At 36.9% G+C, this 25,283-nt stretch overlaps 1 long non-coding RNA gene and 1 other non-coding gene across 2 annotated transcripts; one reads left to right on the top strand and one right to left on the bottom strand.

The window, feature by feature from the left end:
* The first annotated feature begins 4,673 nt into the window (after positions 1 to 4,673).
* On the top strand, positions 4,674 to 21,298 carry LOC140636277 (uncharacterized). The gene is made up of 4 exons (XR_012033571.1): positions 4,674 to 4,779; positions 4,869 to 5,011; positions 6,940 to 6,998; positions 20,897 to 21,298. It is a non-coding gene; the product is annotated as an uncharacterized lncRNA (long non-coding RNA).
* Positions 7,390 to 7,465, bottom strand: TRNAK-CUU (transfer RNA lysine (anticodon CUU)). The gene has a single exon. It is a non-coding gene; the product is annotated as a tRNA-Lys (tRNA).
* Positions 21,299 to 25,283: the final 3,985 nt, after the last annotated feature.

Raw genomic sequence — 25,283 nt, 5'->3', positions numbered from 1 at the left:
CAAATAACACCTCCAGGTTTGACCGGGCCTGCTATTTGATAATGACCCTTGATCTATAATTTTCCTAAAGCCGAGGTTTCCAAACTTGACATAATATTTCTGTTGTGGTCTAACAACACAGACTAAGGCTAGTCAATTATCTCCTTCACACTGGTCTATGTTTCTATTAATCTAGCCTACTATGTAATTAACATTGTGCTTTGATACCGTGTCACACTTTTTACATTTTTGTTGCAAAACCGTATCTTAGCATGCTCAGTTGGAACAGTTCTTTTTTTCGGCAATAATTCAGTAGCCCAGAGTAATGGGAAAAATATGTATTTGTGGTAGGAAGGAAGACCTTGCCTCCAGTTTTGATTCTATTGATATGAGCTTTAAAAAAAAAAAAGATTTATTTTTTTATTCATGAGAGACACAGACTGAGAGAGAGAGGCAGAGACACAGGCAGAGGGAGAAGCAGGTTCCCCGCTGGGAGCCCGATGTGGGACCCCGGATTCACGACCTGAGTCGAAGGCAGGCACCCAACCACTGAGCCACCCAGGCGTCCCTGATATGAGCTTTCTGATCTTGAGAAAGAAGGATTTGATCTCTGAAATGCCTGATTTTTAAAACGGTGGACTCATGCCTTTCCTGAGTCATCATATGTGATTTTTGTATGAATCAGATGATAACACGTTATGTAAGTAGTTTATAAATCATAAGACAGGTCACAAATATTACCGTTTTGCTTAAAACTCCTATATTAGACTGTTACTACTCTAAGTGGTATTTCTTTCTTTTATTTTTTTCTTTCTTTTTCTTTCTTTCTTTCTTTCTTTCTTTCTTTCTTTCTTTCTTTCTTTCTTTCTTTCTTCTTCTTTCTTTCTTCTTTCTTCTTCCTTTCTTCTTCTTTTCTTTTCTTTTTATTTCCCTCTAGCTCCTTCATCTGTCCTTTAGCAAGTAAAAATAACAAGTAATTTACTGACCCTGTGAAGTGAATTTTTGCCTATGGTTATTTGAAATCACAATCTATCATCATACATAATTTTGGGTCTTCTGGATACTTTGGTTACAGAAAGTGATCTACTCCTTGTTCACAATAAGTGGTCTAATTTATTTTCAGTTTTGTTTACAAAGAAAATTTTAACATTTCCTTAGCACAAAAATACCACAAAAGATTACAGGTTCACTTCTGTATTAAAATTCTCTTCTAAATTCTCTTTTTAATGTATACTTGTATATGCTTGGTTTGGGCAGTTTGCTTTGTCTTTGCTTTTATTTTTATTTCTCACAAGAAAAAGAGGAAACAAAAAGTTCTTTTGTCATGCAGATATATGGAGATAATTATAATTATGAAATATTCTAATTGAAATGAATATGCATTTTATTGTGGGATATCCGGCTAGTGCTTTAGGGGCTTAGCATAAATTTACTTCCAATATCCTTAAGAGGAGTTTCTTATTGTTGTCATATCATAAAGAATGTTATTAAAGGAATCCAGAATAAATACAATATTTCTTGACAGCATTATTTTATTTTATCGAGTTTTCTTTACTTAAAGTTTTGCTTCATGCTTGAATGAAATGGGAATCTATCAAATGAGACTGTCATAAGGTTTCTTTGACACCCAAAATGATACAACTCAGTGAAGGGGAAAATATGTGTTTGATTACTGATGCTAGTGTTTTGGTGTATTCCCTTGTTTATACATACAGCAGTTATCTTTTATATTATTTTTACTTTATAAATTGCCATAGGGAATATTTTAAGATTAATTGTAAGTAATTAGATATATTAAGTATGCAATGTCTTAATTCAAATGAAGTTGAGATGATAAAAAGTTTAAATCATTTAAATGGTTTAAATAAGTGCTGTTCTCCACTTTAAACCCTGAGATTGTAAGTAATGCAACTTCCTGGTCCTGAATATATGAACAACTTCCCAGCAGCCCTCCTGACAGTAGCCCGTCTGCCGGCCTCATTAGAAGGGAGAGTTGATTGCACACCATTGATCATCTACATGACCATTAACTCCCACATTTGTTATACACTTAAAGGAAAAGGTAACAAAAAGGTTACTGTGCAATTTCTCTCTTTTTGCTATATCTGTATAATGCCTTTCAACTCTTCATTTAAAAATCCATGCAACTAAGGATGCCTGGGTGGCTCAGCAGTTGAGTGTCTGCCTTTGGCTCAGGTCATGATCCTGGAGTCCCAGGATTGAGTCCCACATCAGGCTTCCTGCATAGGGCCCTGCTTCTCTGTCTGCCTGTATCTCTGCCTCTGTCTATATCTCTTGTGAATAAATAAATAAAATCTTTAAAAAAAAAAAAAAAAGAAGGTCATCCTTCACTTACTGCTCCCTCATGGGTTGTGGTACTCTGATTCACGTGATCAAGCTAATAATTTAATTGCAAGTGGCTCTGGATCAGAAGTGCTCCCACAGACTGGCTGACGAGAGCTCGGTCTCTCTGAGGAAACCAACTTTAACTCACATCTTCACAAATTTCCATAAATAAGGTTGAAGGAGAAGTGCCTCACTTAGAGTAAACAGTTACAAATCAAGACCCAAAAGTGAAAATCCACAGAAACAGCACAGAGTTGAAAAGACTCACAAAGACTGTATATAGAATTATAAGACACAAAGTAGAAAATCATTATGTTTAATGTGTTTAGAGAAATGAAATGTGACCAGAGAAAGAGTGACTACTAAAAAAAAACCCAAAATTCATTTTTGAGATAAGAATAGCATAGCACTTCTAGAAACAATACGTATGGTAGTTGAAATTTTAAAAAATGGGGTGAGGGACGAAGAGGAGGAAGACATAAATTCACGCCAGAGTCCGTATGCAAGATTGTCTCTATCTCTCCATCTCTGCATGTCATTTTCTCTTGCTCTTGTTCTAGCCTTGCATGGCTCTATTCCCCTTTGGACTCAGGTTTTCCTAGGGCTGAGAAAGCTGCCTTTTATATTCAGGTATGAGGCGGAGTTGCCAAATCAGGGTTTGGTTCTGCGTCTCTGCCCTATTCTGAAATGCACGGGTGGGTGATGCCAGCTTTCTCTGGTTACCATCTAGAATCTGAGCTGGGGATATCCCCAGGTGAGCAGTGAGTAACAGGACTGAACAGTCCTGTGGAGAGTTGCCCTCCTTCTGCTTAAGTGAGACAAGAATTTTCACCCTAGATAACCTGACAGGAATTTTCCCACTAAGGATTTGGAACAGACTTATCTATGACCCATGGGACAGAGAACTGTGACTCACTGCTGACTTGCTGTAACGCTCCCATGTCATGGCCCAAATGCATTTCATGCTTCATTCTATGCTAGACTATTTTGAAAGCCCAAATAAATAGGGCCTGTGTGGGAGATTTTAGGATCCTGGAAAACAGCATTATGGATTATTACCTACCTTTATAATGTACAGGAGCTAATATTTCCCAAAGGATCTAATTTTTCTCACTCCATATTTTCTGCTAAATTGGAATCTGTTCCTGTATTGCTATATTTTCTTTGGCCAAAAAGATTCCGACGACAATTTGAAACAGTGCTTGCATCCAGAGTCCAAATTAAAACCACCGAGTATTTAAAAAACCCAACTTTAACCAACAAATACTCATTTAATCCCTTGCAAATAGTATGGGGAAGTTTCTTCAATTAATTTCTAATTAGGCTAATTTACTGATAATGCTATAACAAAGTCCACATCCACAGAGGATAGAATAATTTGAAAATTTATTCATTCATTCATATTCTATGTATATTTCAATCTACCAGGGTAATTATATTTGTTTTTCAATGTGAGTATTTTTCAGTTAGTCAATTTTCTGAAACGCTTGTCTGAAGAAACCCATGGGCATGTGATTCTAATTGTGAAGGTCAATGTGTACATGACTATGGATGTGTATGTTGACTAACACAACACAACATAATATAACATGTATGAAGCACAGGCATTGAGTGTTATTACAGGCAAAGTCTGAAGCAGGTACTATAAGTGACTCAAAGAACATCTCAGCCTTCAAATACTAGTAGCTGACAATTTAATAGTGAAAATTTTAAAATACTTGAGATCAGTTGTGGATTACAAAAAGAATCATTTTTAAAATTTTTCTCCAGGTACCGTCCTCATCTCTGCTATGTTTAATTCCCCTTTCCATTCTTTTACTTTCACTGTGAGTTCATCAAAAATCATTTGGATGCTTTTGGATATAAAAAAGGTCTTACAGGAAGAAGGTGAGTCAAAATTCCATGTTCTAGACTAGGATGGAATGCACACATATTTACCTTCCCTCTCATAAAATATGTCCCACCTGACCTCCATTTCTCTGTGAGTCCTAGGAGAACTACTTGTAGAAAATGGGCTTTTTGCAAGAGGAGCCATAGGCTCCTTGTTTAGAATAGAGGTCCACTCAAGCAGCATTCTTGACTGCTTGACCTTTCTGCTCTTCCACACCCTTCACCATCTGCCTATGCCAAGAGATTAAAGGGACACGGGTTAAAAAAGACTTAGAGTACAAAGCAGTCCTTAAGTATTGGGAAGCCTGCTTTTTAGAAGAAAGAATAAGCCTATTCAACCCACTTGCCACTTACAAAGAACAAGGAGAACCAAAGAGAAGTCGGAAGTAGGGAGAATTGAATTTAAAAAATAAAATAAAAGACATTTCTCATGATTGAAGCTTTCCATTCAGGCTGCCTGGAAATGAAGTGAGCTACATTTGCCTTAGAGGCATTGGACTAACAGCTGAGTTATCCTACGATAGGCATATTTCAGAAGGCATACTAGGTAGAAGATGGGACTGGGTAAGCTTTTAATTTCTCTCTGAATTTAAGTTTGACAATGTCAGTGTTTTTGTTTTATTTACTTATTTTTAAATATTTTATTTATTTAGTCATGAGAGAAAGAGAGGAGGCCAGAGACATAGGCAGAGGGAGAAGCAGGCTCCCTGTGGGGAGCCTAATGTGGGACTGGACCCCAGGACCCCGGGATCACACCCTGTGCTGAAGGCAGACGTGCAATCACTGAGCTACCCAGGTACCCCAGTGTTTTTGTTTTAAATTGCATTTTACTTCTCTTTATCAAAGACAAAAACAAAACAGAAAAAAGAAAATAAAAATCTACTAGAAGATCTCACAATTCAATATTAGTATTGTTATAATGGTATATCCTTCTATACCTTTTTCTTTGTGTATTTTAAGTATGCAGAAACTCCACATATACAAACTTTTTTATAAAAAATGGGATTTCACTAACATTAAACCTGAATTTTTTACTTAAAATATAGAACACATCTTTCCTAACCAATAAACAGGTTCTATATTAAACTTTTGAAATACTGCATTTAAATTATTTCACTCTGTTCTGTGCATTTTACTTAGCCAGTTGCTGTTTTTTGAATTTTGGTTTTAATCTGCATTTTCCTGCTATTTACAAGTAACAATACAATCAACTATTTTTTTTTTGTAGAAAGTCATTAGCACATCCTTTATAAATTGCAAAGGGTTCAATTCATTTTTCTGAAATCATAAAATATAATTTTATAATTTAGCACTTATATAAGATAATTTAAAAAAAATGACTAAGGCATAGAGATGAGGTTAACTAGTACCAGCTTGCAAAACATTTCAGATTGGCTGATGCTGTAAAAGGAAGCTCTGTTTTCTTGACTTTTAGAGTAATTGGCAATGAGTTACAGGTTGTTTAGGATCCTACTCTACCTTTTATTTAATACCACCATTACTTCTTTTGGCTAAATGTACTGATAGAAGAAAGTGTGGTACCTAGCAGTATAGTATTGTTCTCAAATGACATTGTGTCTCGAATTCTAATGGAAAGCTTTTTTGAATAGATACATTACATTGTTGTCGCCTTCACTGAATTCCTGGCCACTATGGAGAGCTCTTAACAGGAAAGTTTATATGTCGAAAAGAGAAAAATCAATAATAAACTGGATACTTGGAATTGATTTTACCTTGCTACATCTCTAGGGAAAAGGGATTTTGCATTACAATATATATCTTATTAAGGATTGTATCATATTTGCAACATTCTTATTCTTACAGAATCAAACTCAGTAAGTCTAGTGGCTGGAAACAATTTACAAAACCTTTAAGCTTCAGTGTTTGCTTTGTAAGGATGAACTGGAGAGATGTTTGTTAAGGTCTTCAAAGGTTGCTAATATTTTTTTTCTAAAGTTCTCTCTAGAATGCATTATACTATTTTTAGGATCTTTCTTTTTTTCCTGCTTTTTAAAAAATTATATCTTGTACATGTATTTTTCCTAAACTCCACCATCTCTTTTGTCTTAAAAAAGAAAAAAAAGCTTCTATCTTTTTATGGCCAATGAATATTGTTTTACTTCACAGGTTGATATATTTCTTGTGGCCATTTCTAACGAGCTGAAATAATAACTTTCCATAATTAGGATATAAATAATTTATTTCTTTGAGAATTATGACAAAAATAGACCTACAGGTACCCAGTGGACTGAGCAAAAAGTTGCTAATAAAGACCCACGAGTGCTCATTTTTGACCTTAGGCAAGCTTTTATAGTCTTCAAATGCCAAAGGTGTTAATTAATTTTCCTCTTTCCAAGGTAGAAAATCATGCTTACTGCTTGAAGGTTCATTGCTTAATGAAATCAATGCTGCATATGAATTAATACCAGGAAGAAATGAATGCATGTAAGGGAAAAGAAAGCTTGATTAGTTACACAGCTGGGTAAACAGAGCATGGAGATGAAATGGGGATTTAAGAATTACCCCTACCATGGGATTTGCCCCTTCGCCTTATGTTTAAAACTTTATCACAGGTGAAGCCTTCTCTGAAGTTCCTTTGCTTCAGCAAATTGGCTCTTTCACTGTGTACGCAAAACCCCCTCATTATTTTCTGTGCCTCTTACAAATCCCCAAATCCCAGTCTGGTTCTCCCATAGGATGAGTAATCTGGTTACTCTCTTTCAGCCAAACCATGGCCCCAGTGTAGGCATGTTACCATCATGTTAAACAGTCACCATATCAAGGTATGAAAAATTCTTTTTTTTCTTTTTTTGGTATGAAAAATTCTTAATCCAAATCCTGTGTTTCACTCACATTAGCTGTAACACTGAAAAATGCCTTCTGCTGCAAATAAGAAAATGCCCATCTGACAATGGGTTAAACAAATATGAGTTTATTTACTTCTACTGCTTTTACCGTATTTGCTCTTCTTCATCAGGACTATTGCTTCCTAGTCACAAAAAGCTGCTACAGTTCCAGCCATCAAATCTGGATTTAAATCATTAGCCCTTATATAATTACCCTCTGTAATTATAATAACCTTTTACTTCTTTACTTTTAGTTGTGAACAGACATTAACTGAAGTTACTGTCATTATGCCAGAACTTACCATTGTATTTTAAATTAAGTAGGCTCTGTACCACCATGGGGCTTGAACTCAGGACCCTGAGATCAAGAGTCTCATGCTCTACCAACTGAGCCAGCCAGGCACCCCAGAACTTACCCCTTTTAATTAGATTAAAATCATGGTTACACATACAGGCATCAATAATGTCTGAAAATGTTATGACTATAACATTTCGTTGTGTATACTTTCCATATTATAATTCTAAAGGCAGAAAGATAGTGTTATTAGTTGATATTTTTCTTTATATAGAAAGACCCACAGCTTATTCAAAGCACCAAAAACTAACTAATTAAATAAATAAATAAAGAACTCTCAGATAATTCTGCCCTCCAGCATGGAGATATCCTTAGGCATCTTAACTCATCTAAGTGTACACACCTAGAAGATTTTTAGACATGACTGTCATTATAATTCTAATTTCCACAAAGACAAGTTCTCTGTCTTCCTTGCCATTTTATTTTTGGCACCTCAAGCCTACTAGCATACTGTATGCTGTCAAAAGAATGAATAAATACATCATTTTCCATTAATGCTTTAAATCATCTTTTTTTCCCAAAATTCACTTGTTTGGTTTATTTACAAGTTTATGTATTACAAATGGCATATAGGGCCATTTTACTTCTGCTTTTGCAGTCCTGATATTCTTTTACAGACTTATTTCTCAGAGAGTATCTAACTGCTGTGAACAAAAAACATAAAAGTTCAAGGATTTCCTGACTTTGAAACATTATGTCTACACATTTGCAATATAAAGGCAAATCTCTGGCCACAGCTCATGGATACTGAACTCATCATCATATATTGAAAATTATTTAGGTTGAAACATGGAAGGTAAGTATTCATCCTAATTTTATTGCAAATAAAAGCAGTATGAATATACCACATGTGAAGAAAGAAAATGATTTTTCATCTACTGCATGGCATGCTAATTTTCAGATTGAAAAGAACATGCATTTAAATATTCTCTTTGAAATCTTCCTGAAATACAGGAAATTGTGGACTTAAAGTAGATATGATTTTTAAAATATACTGACTGAGCATGTTCAGGCTTTATTTTTCATCCCATTTTCTAGCATTTCCTACTTGTATTCAGCTTGTCCCAGTTTGACTTCATGAAATTCCAGTGGAAACCATTTTCTTTCAAATGAGTGCATTGGAGCTATCAAGAAATCTGGAGGCTTCTTCCCCTGAAAGAATGTGACACTGAGGGGCTGAGAAGGAGCTGTGAATAATTGGCAATTTACACTTAAATATTTGTATAAAGACAAACCAAGTTTTGCCTTTCTTAACTACTATAAAAATGATACCCTGCAAACCATCAATGTGTGGCCTCACCTACCGGCAATAGTACCTTCTTTTGGAACTATCAAAAGCAAAGGGGGAAAAAAAACAGCAGAAACATCTTTAAATACACATGCAAGTGAAATAAATATTAAGGCTTGAGATTAACATGATAGTCTCACAATCTGTTTTCCATGCAGGTATTTGTTTGGGATTTTAAATTATATGTGGCATTTTGTTTAGAATTTTGGATATGGCGCATTTCAGAAGAGACATCACTATCATAACACAGTCATCATGACTGGGAACTGACCAACCATTTTCTTTCTATTCCCCACGGCAAAATATATATGTGCTCTATGAGTAGAAATTGCCTAATAAATTTAAAAAACAATTGCTAAAATTTTGTGAGGGTTTACTGCAATATAGGAACTGCCTTTGCAAAGGGCTTTACGTATATTGATTCTTGCAAAGCTCGTAGTCCAGGTATTTCTTTGTCTCCATGGTATGAATAAGAAGACTGAAGACACGTGATGTGAAGAGCACTGGCTGTTATATACTACTAATGAATTACTGAACTCAACATCTGAAACTAATGATATGTTGGCTAACTGAATTTAAATTAAAAAAAAATTCAAGTACAAGGTGATAAAGTGACTTGCCTAAGGTCACACAGACAGTAGTCAGTTCTTAATTTCTTAATTTCTGCTTGAGAGGGGTGAATCAATGCCAAGTAACTCTACTAGATACTTACAGGAAATTTGAAGTTAAAGATGAAAAGGAATTTCCCGGTAATTATGTTACTGTTATTCAAGAGGTTAGCAGAAAAAAAAAAAAAAAAGGTAAGCAAAATGCAGTGGCCTCTCCATAGTATATATGAAATCTTCATATATTCAAGTATTCTTTTTAACAGAGATTAAAATAGCACTAATGGTCAGGAATAGTGGAGGACACAGGCATACAAAATGACAGAAATAACCTAATGGAAGCACCAAGGGGTTTGGGATAGCAGCCTTGGGCAAAACCAGACTGGAGTTGTAAAGGAGAATAGATTATGATATGGAAGTCATGTGAACCTCTGTTTAGTGCAATTTTTGCAGGTTTTCAGGCTTTGTACGGCTAATAAGTACAAATATACTTTGGGCTCTGCCAAAATTATCCTTTATGGTACAAGGCTGGAAAAATTTCACTTCCAGTTGATATCATTTTAGAGAAAGATCTCTCCTACTTAAAAGTTGAGAGAACTTGCTGTGGCTTATCGTAGCCCATGTTTATAGCAGGCTGTTCATTTTAACATTTACCGATTTTCTTGTGGGTATGCAGGGAGAAGCTATTTTTCTCAGAATCTTGCCATGTGTTAATAATATAGAATCCATGTTACTTCAGATATCACCTTTAAAAAAAGACTGATTACTAGAACAACCAGGAGGTGATTGGAGTTGAAGTAATTTCAGATGATATAAAGGCTAAATATGTAGAGTATCTTTAAATGTTCAGGTTTTCCTTCCTCACCTATATCAATCAAAGAAAACACAGTAATAACCCTTTCCTTTTTAAATATTTATAGTTCACTTCTAACGTATCCCAAAGAGTAAAGCAAGTTACATGCAAAGTTCAGCATCAGCAGTCTGAAAATGCCCCAAAGCGCCTGGTTGTCTGCAGAGCATGGAGACTTCCCCTGTCCTGAGTGAATCAACAGAAACTAAAATAGCAAAACTTTCAATGCCAACCATGTACTAGCTTTTACTAGGAAATCTGATGAAAACACATTCCTTAAGCTAGAGTCTTTATTGTGGGACCCAAGGAATTTAACAAAAATCCCCTCCCCCTGGACAAGCAGAGCAGGACTAACTCCATTTTGTTCTACACCCGCCACCTCCTGTATGACCCCCACATGACCTGCTTATTGCTTAAGGCGCTGCCACCCTATTGCTAGTCAGCACCCCACCCTGCTGAGCATACCCTTACGGGAAACCGGCTCATATAGGAATGTGGAACCATTAGCTGCCACAGTGTAAACCCTGCCTTTTGCCTGCCAAACCTGCCCGCCAATTCTGACCAGAATGATAGGCTAGTTCAAACAGTCACTATAGGGTAAATTGTAAATCAATTGGCCACCTGCATGGGGACAGACATGACTATGCAACTTTCTGTGTGTGTTACAATCTCATTGGCCACTGGCCCCTATAAAACTGCTATGCCTCTTAACCTCGGGGTCCAAGTCCCTGCTCTGCTGTGCCCGGTAGGCTTGGACCCAAGCTCAAGCTTGCTAATAAACCCTCCTGCGCTTGCATGGTGTTGGCTCCTTGGTAGTTTCTGGGATTCACAATCTTGGGCACAACATTTATCTTACACCTTCAAAGAGCCTACAATCCAAACATGATCAAGTCTATTAAAGCGGACACAGGCACACTTTGTTTTGTTTGGTTAAATGACGCTGAATTCTTCAGGTTCTTCTGTCAAAAAAGGTATCTCTGGTTTCTCTTCCTGGTGCCTCTTTGTGCTTGTTTCTCCTTAAGGACCAGTGCTTGGTCCCCTTTCTGTCTTTTTCACTCTCCCGTGGTAACATTGAACATTTGTACAGATGAATCTGTGTGCATATTAAATGTTAATCTTGAATCCAGACCTCTCCGTGAACTTCATTCCCAAATGTCTTTAAACCTCATAGACGTCACCTCATGGATACCTTATTGGCTTCCCAATACCAGTTTACCCAAAATGGCTTTGGTTCTGTCTTACCAAAAAAAATTGCCCTCAACATTTGCATGTCTGACAATGTTTCCAGAATGTACTTAACCTCCATAGCTCCCTTCATCATCCTGTGTTTTATTTCTCCCTTGGCTGGTCCCTCAGATAAAAAACTGGAATATCCTTTGTACCTGCTTTCTTCTCTACCTTCCATCATACCACTTTAAAATGATCAAGTTGTCTTTCACTCAAAGTATCATTCTAGTCTTCCACCTGGTTCCTCTGTCATATTAATAGCTTTATATTGTCTACTGTATTTTTTAGAAGTTGAATTCAGTTACTAGTACTACTACCTGAAGAACAGTGTCTTAAACAAGATGGCCAGGTATTTCTCTCTCACTTGAATCTGAGGCAGACAGTCCAGAATAAGCACAGCAGCTCTAGAATGTCATCAACACCTCAGCTTCTTCCTATCTCCCTTCTCCATCATTCTTAGAGCATGATTTTCGTCCTTGTGCTAACAAGATGGTGGCTATAGCTCCAGCCATTATAGTTGATTCCCAATAATAAAGAAAGGAGAGGGGGGGATGTAAATGGCAATATAGGGTAACAAAGTGAGCCTTTACAATACTTTCTTGGAGACTTTACTCAAAAACTTTCCTTTACATAACATTGATCACCCTGGTCTTCAAGGGAAACAGCAAAGGAGTTTTCATGTGGGTAAATTGCCACTCTCAACACATAGCTTTCTGTCAGTAAGGAGAACGGAGGAACATATATTGAGTAGGTGACAGGCCTAACTTAATATTAGCAAAGATAATTCAAGGTATTCCCAATAAAATGTAAATTTCATGAATGTGGTACATTCTCTGTTTTATTCTCTTTTATATCCCCATCACATTGAAAAATGAATGCCATATAAATAACTATTAAATGAATAAATTAATCTAGAAATGAATCTGGAAATAGTTTTTTCATTCATTCACTTGAAAAACTTATTTTTTATGTTTAAGTTACTTGGAAAACAAAGTTGTTTTTTTTTTAAAGACACAATCTTTGTCTGCAAGGATATCACAGAGTACCATCAATACTAGACAAAGTAAACAGATAATTATAATGCAACAGATATAATGGAGAAAACAGGGAAGAATTTTTAAACATGAGGTGTTATTGGAGATTCAAATGAGAGTGCATGAATTTTTAGTTGGAGGGACAAGAACGTAAAGGAATTACAAGTATTTCACTTGCAGTTGTACCTCTACATTTAGTGCTATATCTGACACAGAGTTAATGTTCATTAAATATTTGTTTTTAAAAAGAATGAGTTTGGAAGACAAAGAAAAAGGGAGGAAACAGGGGGTATGCCAGTGTATGGGAGCAGTATATACTCTGATATGGAAGGATATGTTTAGGATGTTCAGGTAAATTTGAGAGCTTGTTATGGTTGGCATATAAGGTCCATGTAGGAAATATGCAAGAACTGAGGTTACAAAACAAGCAGTGGGGAAATCATAAGAAAAAAATCTATAATAAGTAAAGGTGTGTAATTTTTAAACTGAAGTGAAAATTGACTTTGACAGATCTGAAGCAGAATATTAGCTAATATGATTTTTGTACTTGAATGATAATTCACATGGTAGAGTGGAAAATGAAGAGTGTTGGATGGCGGTGGGGAGGGGGATAGAGCCAATAAGGAGGTACAGCAACCAGTAAGCCAGAATGGACAAGGCAATGATGGCTACAGTGATGAAGTAGGAGGGAAAAGATGAAAGGCAGTCACTCCCGCTTCTTCACCTATCTTATACCACAGTTTGTCTTGCCTCTGTGGTATCCCCTTCACTATTTTTTTCCTTCCTCTTTCCAGCATTTTTTAAGGTCCATGCAAATGTTTTCTTTCAAACTTTTCTATTCTCTACCCTAAATTTGGACTAACCTCACTTCTAAACCTCTCAAACATTTTGTTGTCTTTCTTTCATATTACCTGCAATATTATAAATATGTGCTATGTTTTATTGATCCTCTAGATTTTAAGACATTGGAGCATAGGAATTATGTCTTGCTCATCTCTTTATTTTCCCAGATTTGTGAATAATTTCAAGCACTTCGTGGACAGTCCATAAATGTTTGAAAAAGAGTGAAGACAGCATGGTTACATAATGCACTATATCAGGGAGATCTGTTCTAGGATTTAGCTAGTGCTGACTCATTTGTTAGCTTGGTGACCTTGTGGAACAATTCACCTTTCTGGTCAGCAGCCTGAGTGTAGAAAGAAACCATGATGTTCTCCTTCCCTCCATTTATTTGTTTAACAAATATTTATTGGACATCTGCCTCCTGGTCATTGTGTTCAGTTTGGGGAAAACAGGCTAGAATAAAACATAGCGCCCACATTAAGGAAATTTCAATCTAGAAGAGGGACAAAGACATAAACTCTTCAGTACAAGTGACAGTTATAGTCTAAGATATAATTAAGGGCAAGGTGTGTGTGTGTGTGTGAGTGCGTGTGTATGTCTGTGTGTTTATATTAGAGTTCAAAAAAATGACAGAAGGAGGAGAAACATTTTAATAAGCCCTTGAGTGTGGAAGAATGAATAGGATGATGCTGTATAACAAAAGGAGAATTGTATTTTCATCAGATAAAGCAGCATGAACAAAGAATCAGACCCATAAATGAGCATAGCAGCCTGTAAGAATTACTTCCTCTGACTCCCCATGTGGGAGAGACAGAAAGGAGAGAATAGGAGAGCTTAGCAGAGGCAGTAGCTAGGTGCTAGATCATGAAAAGTTCATGGACAATGCCAAGCAATTTAGATTTCATGCTGGTGATCCCAGAAGTTTTTTTATTATCTGTTCATATGTTTTCTAGCTAAATTTAAGTACAAAGTGTTTGGATAACCATGCTTGCTGGTTTAAGGAGACTCTGATTTTTTCCTTTCATCCTCAGTTATCCCATCTAAAGATGTGAATGTTAACACATTATTAGTAAGCAGTAAATAGCCGCATTTTAAATTTCTGAATTATACTTTTATAGCTGTGTGGATGTGTGCCTGTCTGTGTTCTGATTCAAAATCTCTTCAAAGCTCATACACCACAGCTGAAAGCTCTTGCCCTCTTTTTCTAGTTGCATATAATTGAGAACTATCTTCAACCTTTGTTTTCTTTTTTTCATAATATTGAATCTTTGAAGGGCACAGGCCAGTTATCTTCTAGAAACCCCAGATATTTCATTTTTATGATTGTTTCCTTTTTGATTAGATTGGAGCTAAACACTTCTCAGGAAAGCTACATAGATAATATACATTTATGGCATTTTTATGTTTGTCTCATTTTTCTTTTTACTCTTCTCCTTTAAAATAGTTTTAAAAGTCTGCCCATACTGCTACATATAGCTCAGTTTCTCTGCTTCTAAGAGGAGTAAAGTGCTTTTCAGTGGGCTTTCTGTCTCAACATATCACCTGTCTGTGTCTGCAGTGATGGAGAGTCAGGCTGCACCCAGCTCATGGTGATCAAAGAAGACAGTGGGTGAATATCTGTGTTCTCGCCCCCAGGACATGGTTTTTAGGAATAGGAGTAACATGATCAGACGTGTTTCTGGAAGGTCACACTTGCACCAGTATAAAAGACCAGTCACAAGAGGAGAGAGTGGAGGCAGGAAAGTAGTTAGGAGACAACATAATTAAGGAGAGATGGGGAAGGGCTGGCCTAGGATAGCTCCAGTAGCTGTCACAGTGATGAGGGGGCACTGAGGGACATTATGGAGACACAGTCAACACAACTATACTTAAAGGTCCTCAGCATTTGGGAGAAACTCTCTTCCCTTTCCCTTACCTCCCAGACTCCTATGTGGTGTTGAAAGGAAACAAGTATGGTAAATGAAATGTTTACGAAAAATGAAGAAATAAAATTAAATTCCTTAGTCATTCACATAGCAAGGCTTATTTTAACTCTAGGGGAAAAGAATGACTATGGCAAAGCAGGAGCATGCGGGAGAGTGGGCTGGCAATTCACAGTGCTTCTGGGACTCACAGCGAAGCTCGAGCCCTGGGTCAAGTCTAGAGTTTGATTTCTTTTGAAAGTCCAATTATTGCTTTACCTCACATATTCCATGTGTCAAGAGGCCAATTCGTAAAATTTTCCCAGAAGAAGTAAAAGAAAACTACAGGGGCGTAGTAGTGAAGAACATATTCTCGAGGAGTTCAAAGTGGCAGAGTGGGAGGTGCCAGGAATCTGACTCTCTGACTGGATAACTATTACAGTGGCAGCATCTGTCTGGTGTGACTACTTTGCAGCTCTGGAGTCTCTTGAAAGCTTGCAATCTCTAAGGGAAGTCTTGGATGGTAAACTGCACTGAATTTTGGTCAATTCAGTTCTTTGGGCAGCAGCAGCTCCCTATCCCCCACACCACAGCCCATCCCAGGCAGCCGTGGGAGTGTTCACAAGTTTACATGTAGCTTGCAGGTATCAGGGTAAGCAGTAGAGATCCTGTCCTCCAAATATTGGGGGTCTGTTTTTGCCTTGCTGATTGATGCTTCCGGTTGTGGAGATGTCAGCACAGAGATGGGCAGATATTATTGCAACCTTCACCTCCGTGGTGGCAAACGTCTCTTCTTGATGGTAACTTTCACAGGATTTGAAGATTGAGCGCCAGGTTGGTTTTTTTCACCTCTTCATTTTTCTTTTCTTCTTCTTTGGTATCAGACAATTAAAGATTAGCACATCCAAAAGCAATCACATGGGGTACCTGGGTGGCTCAGTGGTTGAGCATCTGCCTTTGGCTCAGGTCGTGATCCGGGGTCCTGGGATCAAGTCTCGCATTGGGCTCCCTGCATGGAGCCTGCTTCTCCGTCTGCCATTCTCTCTGCATCTCTCATGAATAAATAAACTTTTTTTTTTTTAAAAAAGCAACCACACATAAAGGAGAGTTTAGAAAGTAATTACGCATGTCCAGGGAAAGTTTTAGGCTCAGAAAAGACCTGTCAATGTATCTAATGTCACTGAATTATACACTTAAACATGATTAAAATGGCAAACCATATGCCATTTTATATGTTATCACAATTAGAAAAGTAGGACATATTCTGTAGAGCCTCAGAGTCTAGGTGCAACCCTGGCCCTGCCATTCACCAAATGACCATAACATGTTACTTCTGCCACCTGTTCTCATATTTGTCAAGTGGAAGTAACAATATTCCCTGCCTTATGAGTTATTGTGTGGGTTGATTAAGATTAAATATGTAAGGCACTGAGAACAGCCTCATCCATTGTAAGTGCTTAAAAAGAGCAGGGAATTGTTGTTTTTCAGAGGTAAAAGTCAATAAAACTGCAGAAAAAAAAGACAATTGCTAACAGTTTAAATATTTTTAGTAGGGATTTTTTTATTCTACATTCCTATGGTAATTGTCTTAAGACAGCTACCTCACACATAAATCAACTTTAGACATTTTTTTTTCTCCTGAGAAAAGGTCTAACCATCACCTGTGTGTAGAATTGAATGTAGTTTTTATTCTGTCGCTCCTGGTATCTCATGACTTTGTAATATTAATTTCTTAATGTAACATTATTTTTTTGAATCGGTCTTTGTGGAAAACATTTATCCACATTCTGAACCTCTCTGAACTTCAACAGCATAGCGTTTTCCAAACTTAAGATTTGTAGCTTTTCTAGTAATAAGACAATAATTATTTTTAAATAATAAAATAAGATCATTATAAAGTTTGTGCTTCATTATCATAATTCTTAAGTTTTAGGAGATCTTTGTAAAAGAAAAGTCAGTCTATTAGGATGTGATAAAAAAAAAATCCAGGTTATGAAAGTGGGTTTACATGTCACAGGTCTGCTCTGAATCCAGGCTTTGTCATTTAAGACTTCTATGTCTTATTTTTTTTAAAGATTTTATTTATTTATTCATGAGAGACACAGAGAGAGAGAGAGAGAGAGAGAGAGAGAGAGAGGCAGAGACACAAGCAGAGGGAGAAGCAGGCTCCATGCAAGGAGCCTGAGGTGGGACTCGATCCCAGGTCTCCAGGATCACGCCCTAGGCAGAAGGCAGGCACCAAACCACTGAGCCACCCAGGGATCCCCAAGACTTCTATGTCCTAAAGGAAATTATGTATGTATGTAAAGCTCTAAAGTAGGCTGCATTATTTATTTAAAAAAATTTTTTTTACAAATATCTGTGAATTTTCTCTGAAGGAGGATTATGCTTCCCTAACCTAATAACACCATGCTTAGCCACATAGCTTAGTTTAAGAACCGGCATCTGGTTTCTCCATGTGACACAAGGAAGCACAATGTTCTAGATACAAGCTGCTTCTGGTGTGAAGACAAAGTGTAGCCGGGCTATAGCTTGCTTAGAATGTACACTTGGTATGAGTAAAAATTAAAGTGATGGTGATTTCATAAAACAAAAAACATAGAATATAGATAAAAGAAAATCAGGCTGTACAATACTAAAGGTGAGGATTGTCTTATGAAGTTTTTTTTTTAATTTCCGTTTTATGTGTGTGTATGTATTTGTATCAAGATGTGATGGAAAATGTATTTCTTACTGTGCATTAGTGAAAAAAAATTGAAAAACAAAATGGGGTTTTAGAAGTCAGGAGGAATTGTTTCTATTTATAGTGCTACTTTAGAAGGCAGAGTGGGATTAATTCACATAATACAAGGTATAAAATAGTCTGTGCATTTCAGGCAAAGCTGTATTTTTAAATTCAATTAGGTCATTGAGTCAATAATTAAGATTTACCTCTATGTATTGCAAATGCAGTTCTCTACCCCTCAAAATGTAATAATTTAGTGTGCATTTGTTCCTTGGTCTCAACTATCACATGCAGTTCTGGGGAGTCATATTCTAAGGAGCAGAGATACTACTTGTTCCAGAATGGCTCTGAGGGTCTTCTACTTGGGCCACGCAGAGAGGGTGTTTGAATGGGAAATGGAAGGTTCCAGCTGACTTTGGAAATTCATTCCATCTCTTGGGTCCTAGGATTCTGTAGGTTTATAGGCTTCTAGCTTGCAGCAGGGAGCACATGAGGGCTCGTTCTCTCATTGACCTTCTGCTCTCTGTTACTTCACATTATTGACACTGACTCTTAGTTTGGTTTCACATCTTGATGGCACACTATTTTCAGCTGCTTGGCAGAAAATGCCAGTCCCTTGTGCATCCATTTTCCACTTGTTAGTTATTTAGGACACGACTAAATTGTATGAAGCTCAAGGGAGAGAATTTAAGGAAAGCATTCAGCATGAGGTTGACATCGTGGTAAAACTAGGGGACTGGAAATCAAAGAAGGCTGGCCACTGATCTGGACTGGATCACCCACTTCCTATGCACACACGCTGTGTGTGGCACTGGACGGGGTCTCACCTGGGGATGACTTGTCAAGGAACTGAGACTCGGGTCTCCCTGTAGGTGACCTACGGCGTCCCTGTGACCTAGTTTCCTCTCTGCCATGCAGGCCTGGCCACCTGCATCTGGAAATAAAAGCAAAGTGCTCAGCTGTGCTTGGAGAAAAACACAGAAGCAGATGTAGGTGGGAGGGATTCTATTCTTTATATGAGCATCTTCACAGCAAATCTAGTGTCGTTGCAGGTCCCATCATGCAAGGGAAGGTGCAGTGCAAGGCAGAAGACTTACTGAGGGGCCTAGGATGTGCCAGACCCTGGATGAGCTCAGCAGGTACAAAGAAGAAGGGAAGCTGCGTCCACCTTGATGGATGAGCTTATATTTAGGTTGGAGAGTTGGGTCCAGAAATAGAGAATTTCAGCATCATAGGGTGAAATCTAAAATATAGGTGTATATACAGTGTTGATGAAGGGTATGTAAGTAGAATTTGAATAGTCTCTGGTAATTCCTCCAATTTCATTTAAAATGGATATTCCTTTCCCTATTTTAAGATACCAAAAAAAAAAAAAAACTGTTACTAAATGAAATACCTAAGAAGTGTAAGTAATTAGAGTCACCTGCATGTTTGGCTAAGCTAGCATCAACTTATATGGTTCTAGTAGATCTTAATCATTACTTGTAAAATATGATGTTTTATTTACAGATTGATATATTTTATTACATACACAGCTGTCCCTATTATTCTTCTCAAACACGGCACTTTGTGAGTGAAATAAATGACTCGTATACAGTTTTCTACAACTAAAGATGTCTCACAAATATAAGTACATTTTGTTAAAATTCTGCACCTGTCTCAGACTCAGAAGAACAGAATGTCCAAAGATTATGTAAAGAAAGCCTCTGAAGTACAAATACTTCTAACTGGTGAAAATGTAAGCTCCAAAATGGGGTACCTGAATGGCTCAGTCAGTCTCAGGGTTGTGGGATTGAGCCCACGTCAGGCTCCATGCTGGGTGTGTAACTTGCTTAAGATTCTCTCTCTCAGGCATGCCAGGTGGCTCAGTTGGCTTACCGTTAGACTCTCAATTTCAGCTCAGGTCATGATCTCAGGATCCTGGGATCAAGCTCTGTGTTGGCTCTCCACTCTGGGGAGTCTGCTTCAGGATTCTCTCTCCCCCTCTCTCTCTGCTTCTACCTCCACGCTCTCTCTCTTTCTCTCAAATAAATAAATCTTTAAAAAAGGAAATCCCTCTCTTCCTCTGCCTCTCCCCTCTACTCTTGTGCTCACTCTCTCAAAAACAAGCAAACAAACAAAAAAAAAACAAAATAAAAAAGAACCTAGTAAGCTCCAAGAAAGGCAAGGATTGGAGTCTTTTTCCCTTCTGTACCTCAGCACACAGAACCATGCTAGGCACATGTTGCTGCACGATATGTTGTCTAATGACTGTTTATTTCTTATAATTACAAGTTGTACCTTAGTATTATTTTAAATTAATACACACAGTTTTACTTCATCTCTGGACATGTAAAGATTTATTGCCTGGAATGATGATATTGAGTGGTATAAATTTCAGGTCTCAAATTTAGGTGTTCACCAGGTATGGTATTTAGCATTTTAACCACAGTTTATGTTATATTATTATAGGTCTCCTTATTCACATTCTTATTCCAAGGGAGTCCTTCTCCCTTGTTCCACTGAGACTAGCTAGTGTGTATCATATTTAATGTCTTTCAAGTAAAAAAGTCAGTTGGGGGTAGGAGGGAGGAACTCATGAAACTATATTCATACTCAAAGATGCATTTCTGGGAAAGTTGAGAGCAACATTTAGCCAAACTTATTTTCAGGAAACTATAGCAAAAGACAGCTACAGAACTTTGAATAAAATAAGCTGAAATCTAAAGAAAATTAAAGGTGGAATGAGTGACAAATGAAATATACATGCCATCTATTCTGACAAGGAGGAAATGATACAACTATCAAAAAAAATGGGAAACAAAGAGAGGTTAAATGAAATGATATAATTAATTTCCAAATCTTTAATTATCGAGAATCAAAAAATATCAATTAAAATTGATAAATACATTAGTAGACATTTAAAGAATATACAAGTAAAGAATGATAATACTATAGATAGAATAAATTTGGGTAATGAAAGGAAAAGAGATAACAGTTTTATTTTTGCTTTTATTTTTGTTTGTAGGTCATGTGGACATGTTCTAAGAGTCCATCAAGTGATGCATGGATAAAGACAATGTGGTATATACATACAATGGAGTGTTATTTAGCCTAAAAAAGGAAAGAAATTCTGATACATGCTACAATACGGATGAACCTGAGGACATGCTAAGTGAAATGTCAGAAAGTAGAATGGCAGTTACCAGAGATTGAGGGAGGAAGGGAGAATTATTATTTAATGGGTATAGAGTTTCCGTCTCCCAAGATAAAAAGAGTTCTGGAGATGGATAGTGATGATGGTTGCACAACAATATGAATGTGCTTAATGCCACTGAACTGTACACCTAAATATGGTTAAGAAGGTAAATTTTCTGTTATGTGTATTTTAACATAGTTAAAAATAATAATTAAAAAATAGTTCTGGGGATCCCTGGGTGGCGCAGTGGTTTGGCGCCTACCTTTGGCCCAGGGCGCTATCCTGGAGACCCGGGATCGAATCCCACGTCGGGCTCCCGGTGCATGGAGCCTGCTTCTCCCTCTGCCTATGTCTCTGCCTCTCTCTCTCTCTCTCTCTCTCTCTCTCCCCCTCTCTCTCTCTCTCTGTGACTATCATAAATAAATAAAAATTAAAAAAATTAAAAATAAAAATAAAAAATAGTTCTGGAACTGCTTGATAAATATCTGGAAAAGGATAAATTTGGATCTATATTTCTTACCATGCACTTGAATAAAATCCAAATGGATCAAAATTTAAATGTAGAAATTAACACTATAAGAGTGCAAGAATTAAATATGGGAAAAGTCTTCATTGCTTTGGAATGAGGAAAAGTCTTTATAAATAAGACCAAAATGAAGATGCCATAAAAGAAAAAAGAGAGCTTTGAAAACATACACACTGACCTTCAAAACCTTTACATGGCTTAAGAGTAGTTAAAAAGCAAATAATCTACATGGGAAATATTGCATCTCACTTTACAGGCTGATCTCTATAAATATGCTAAAAGGTTTTCCTAGTCTTTCCTCTGGCTGCTACCTTTGGCCTCCTTCTGCTCCAGGCTGCAATATCCCACACCTCATTACCCAACATAAAGTAGTTCAAGGAAGCCCTGGTCTCCCAAAAGTTTTCTAGCTGTGTTACCTAATTGTCAGGGGTAGTTACTGAGTTATGCACCGGACTCTTCTTCCCAAGTTTTCCGAGTTGATTTTGAGTAAGATAGCCCAAGCCAGTTTATGTAGTTAACATTTTATGTAAATTGGTGGCTATTTGATTCCAATCAATATTGGGATTTCTACTACCGTAAAGTTGTGTAAAACTCATCAAGGTATAAAGAAAACTCCTCAAGTGAGGTTCAATTGCCCAGAATGGTCACTGTAATGCTTTCTCTGGAGACAGTACTAGATGTACTTCAATCTTTGGTGACCTTGGGCACCCAAACCAATGTCTAAATTTCCTGATGTACTGTACTGCCTGTCCTTGAGGTCAAATCACCTTATAGGTGCTGATCCCAGGAAAGGCCAGACAGACCTATGCTATTCAGACTGGATAAATCTCACCAATCTACCTATCTGCTTCTCCACCCAACTCTACCTTTGGTCTTCCTTTGTGGCTTCCTATAATTAGTGCAACAGCTCATGTTCTAGAAAAACAACACCAAGAATTGAAAGTTACTGAAAACTTGAAAGTAAAGGTTTATGCAAAATAGAAGTTTGAATCAACTATTGTTTTGCTAACAGCAGATTTCTCTAAGGTGAGGAATTATAAAAGGTCTTAGAATATGGGAATGGGGAAATATACAACGCAAAAATTAATATTTTAATACACTGGGAAAACTGGACAGTGATATCTATAAGAATGAAACTGGAGCACTTTGTTACACCATAAACAAAATAAATTCATAATGGATGAAAGACCTAATTGTAAGACAGGAAACTATCAGAATTTTAGAGGAGAACACAGGCAGCAACCTCTTTGACCTTGGCCACAGCAGCTTCTTACTGGACATGTCTAGTAGCAAAGGAAACCAAAGCAAAAATGACCTATTGGGACCTCATCAAGGCAAAAACCTTCACAGCAAAGGAAACAATCAACAAAACTAAAAGTCAACCAATGGAATAGGAGAAGACATTTGCAAATGACATATTGGATAAAGGACTAGTATCCAGAATCTATAAAGAACTCATCAAAGTCAACACCCAAAAGATAAATAATCCAGTTAAGAAATGAGCAGAAGACATGAACAGACATTTCTCCTAAGAAGACATACAAATGGCACAGACACATGAAAAAATGCTTGACATCACTCATCATCAGGGAAATACAAATCAAAACCATGATAAAATACCACCTCACACCTGTCAGAATGGCTAAAATTAACAACTCAGGAAACAACAGATGTTGGTGAGGATGCAAAGAAAGGGAAACACTTTTGCATCGTTGTGGAAATGAAAACTGGTGCAGCCACTCTGGAAAACAGCATGGAGGTTCCCTAAAAGTTAAAAATAGAACTACCCTATAATCCAGTAATTACACTACTATGTATTTATCCAAAAGATACAAAAATGCTGATTCAAAGGGGGCACATGTACCCCAATGTTTATAGTAGCACCATCAACAATAGCTGAATTATGGAAAGACCCCGAATGTCCATTGACTAATGAATGGACAAAGAAGAGGTGGCATATAAATGCAATGGAATATTACTGAGCCATCAGAAAGAATGAAATCTTGCCATTTACAATGATGTGGATGGAATGAGAGTGTATTATGCTAAGCGAAATAAATCAGTCAGAGAAAGAAATATATCATATGATTCACTCATACATAAATTAAGAAACAAAATAGATGAGGGCTGTCTGGGTGGCACAGTCCGTTAAGTTGCTGACTCTTGGTTTCAGCTCAGGTCCCAATCTCAGGAGTCAGATTGAGCCCTGTGTCAGGCTCCACAGTCAGTGAAAAGTCACTTGAGATTCTCTCTCTCTCTCCTTCTGTCCTTCCTGCTTATGCTCTCTCTCTCTCTCTCTCTAAATAAGTAAATAAATTTAAAAAAAAACAGATGAATATAGAAGAAGGGAAGGAAAAATAAGATAAAAACAGAGAAGGAAACAAACCATAAGAGATTCTTAACGATAGAGAACAAACTGAGGGTTGCTGGAGGTGCAGTTGGTGGGGATTGGGTAGACGGGTGATGGGTGATGGGCATTAAGAAGGACACTTGTGATGAGCACAGGATGTTAAATGTAAGTGGTAAATCACTAAATTTTACTCTAGAAATCAATATTATACTATATGTTGGCTACCTTGAATTTTTTTGAAAGCACACACACTAAAAATATTTGAATATACTGCCCTGCTATAAACATTTGTCTAAATCTTGAAGAAATGACTTAAAATCATGCTGAAGTGGGGCAGCCCGGGTGGCTCAGTGGTTTAGCACCACCTTCAGCCCAGGGCCTGATCCTGGAGACCTGGGATTGAGTCAGGCACCCTGCATGGAGCCTGCTTCTCCCTCTGCCTGTGTCTCTGCCTCTCTCTCTCTCTCTCTGTGTCTCTCATGAATAAATAAATAAAATCTTTTAAAAAAAATCATGCTGAAGTGTTTTTTTGAGCATCTACTTCCTTCCAGACTGAGTTTTGCACTTTCATATGTTATCTTGATTTATCTTTTATTATCTCTTTTCCTCTCATCCTTGTAATTATCTAAGCCTCTTTCTGACAACACTTGAGTTTTCAAGCAAGAAATTTGAGATAATGCCTTAAGATGGAGTTGTGCAAAATCATTACTGAGGTCATACTGGCCAAATTAAAACTCAGCACTTTTTAAATATTTTTAGTCATAGATAATTGAATATAAAAATAAGTGTGTGCCATATATCTTGCTGCTTCAAAAGTTAGAAGTAGATTTTTGTACTGATTTTAGTAGAATTTAGTTGTTTGTTAAAATATATTGCCATATTCAAGGAGAGGTCATTGTAGGAGGTTGTAAATGTAAATTAAAATGGTGCAGCATTTTCTAATTCTTTTATACATTATTTTTCATTTAGCTTTATTATTCTAAACGCTATATTACTGAGGGTTTTTTAAATTGCAGTTTGACAGAATTTAGAAAAAAAAGATTTTATGAGAGTTACTTAAATATTTCTGATTTGTAAAAACTGATTTCATTTGATTATGTTTATAGAGTACATCTCTGAAATCTAGAAAAGATTTACTATTACATAGGAATTTGCATTATTTTAGTTTCTTTCTTGACTTAGTCTCTATTTTGGAGAATTTGGGAAACTGTGAACTCAAATGATAACTGGGAAAAGTAACAGGAGCTTGTAGAAACAAAATTAAGTTAATGATGATGTAAATCTCACCTACAAAAACTGAAGCCAAAATTTTTATATCCTGACTAATATTATCCAATTTA

This window comes from Canis lupus, chromosome 7 (genome assembly GCF_048164855.1).
Source record: "Canis lupus baileyi chromosome 7, mCanLup2.hap1, whole genome shotgun sequence".
NCBI lineage: Eukaryota > Metazoa > Chordata > Mammalia > Carnivora > Canidae > Canis > Canis lupus.
Note: the sequence above shows the minus strand (reverse complement) of the source record. Positions and strands in the feature narration are given on the sequence as shown.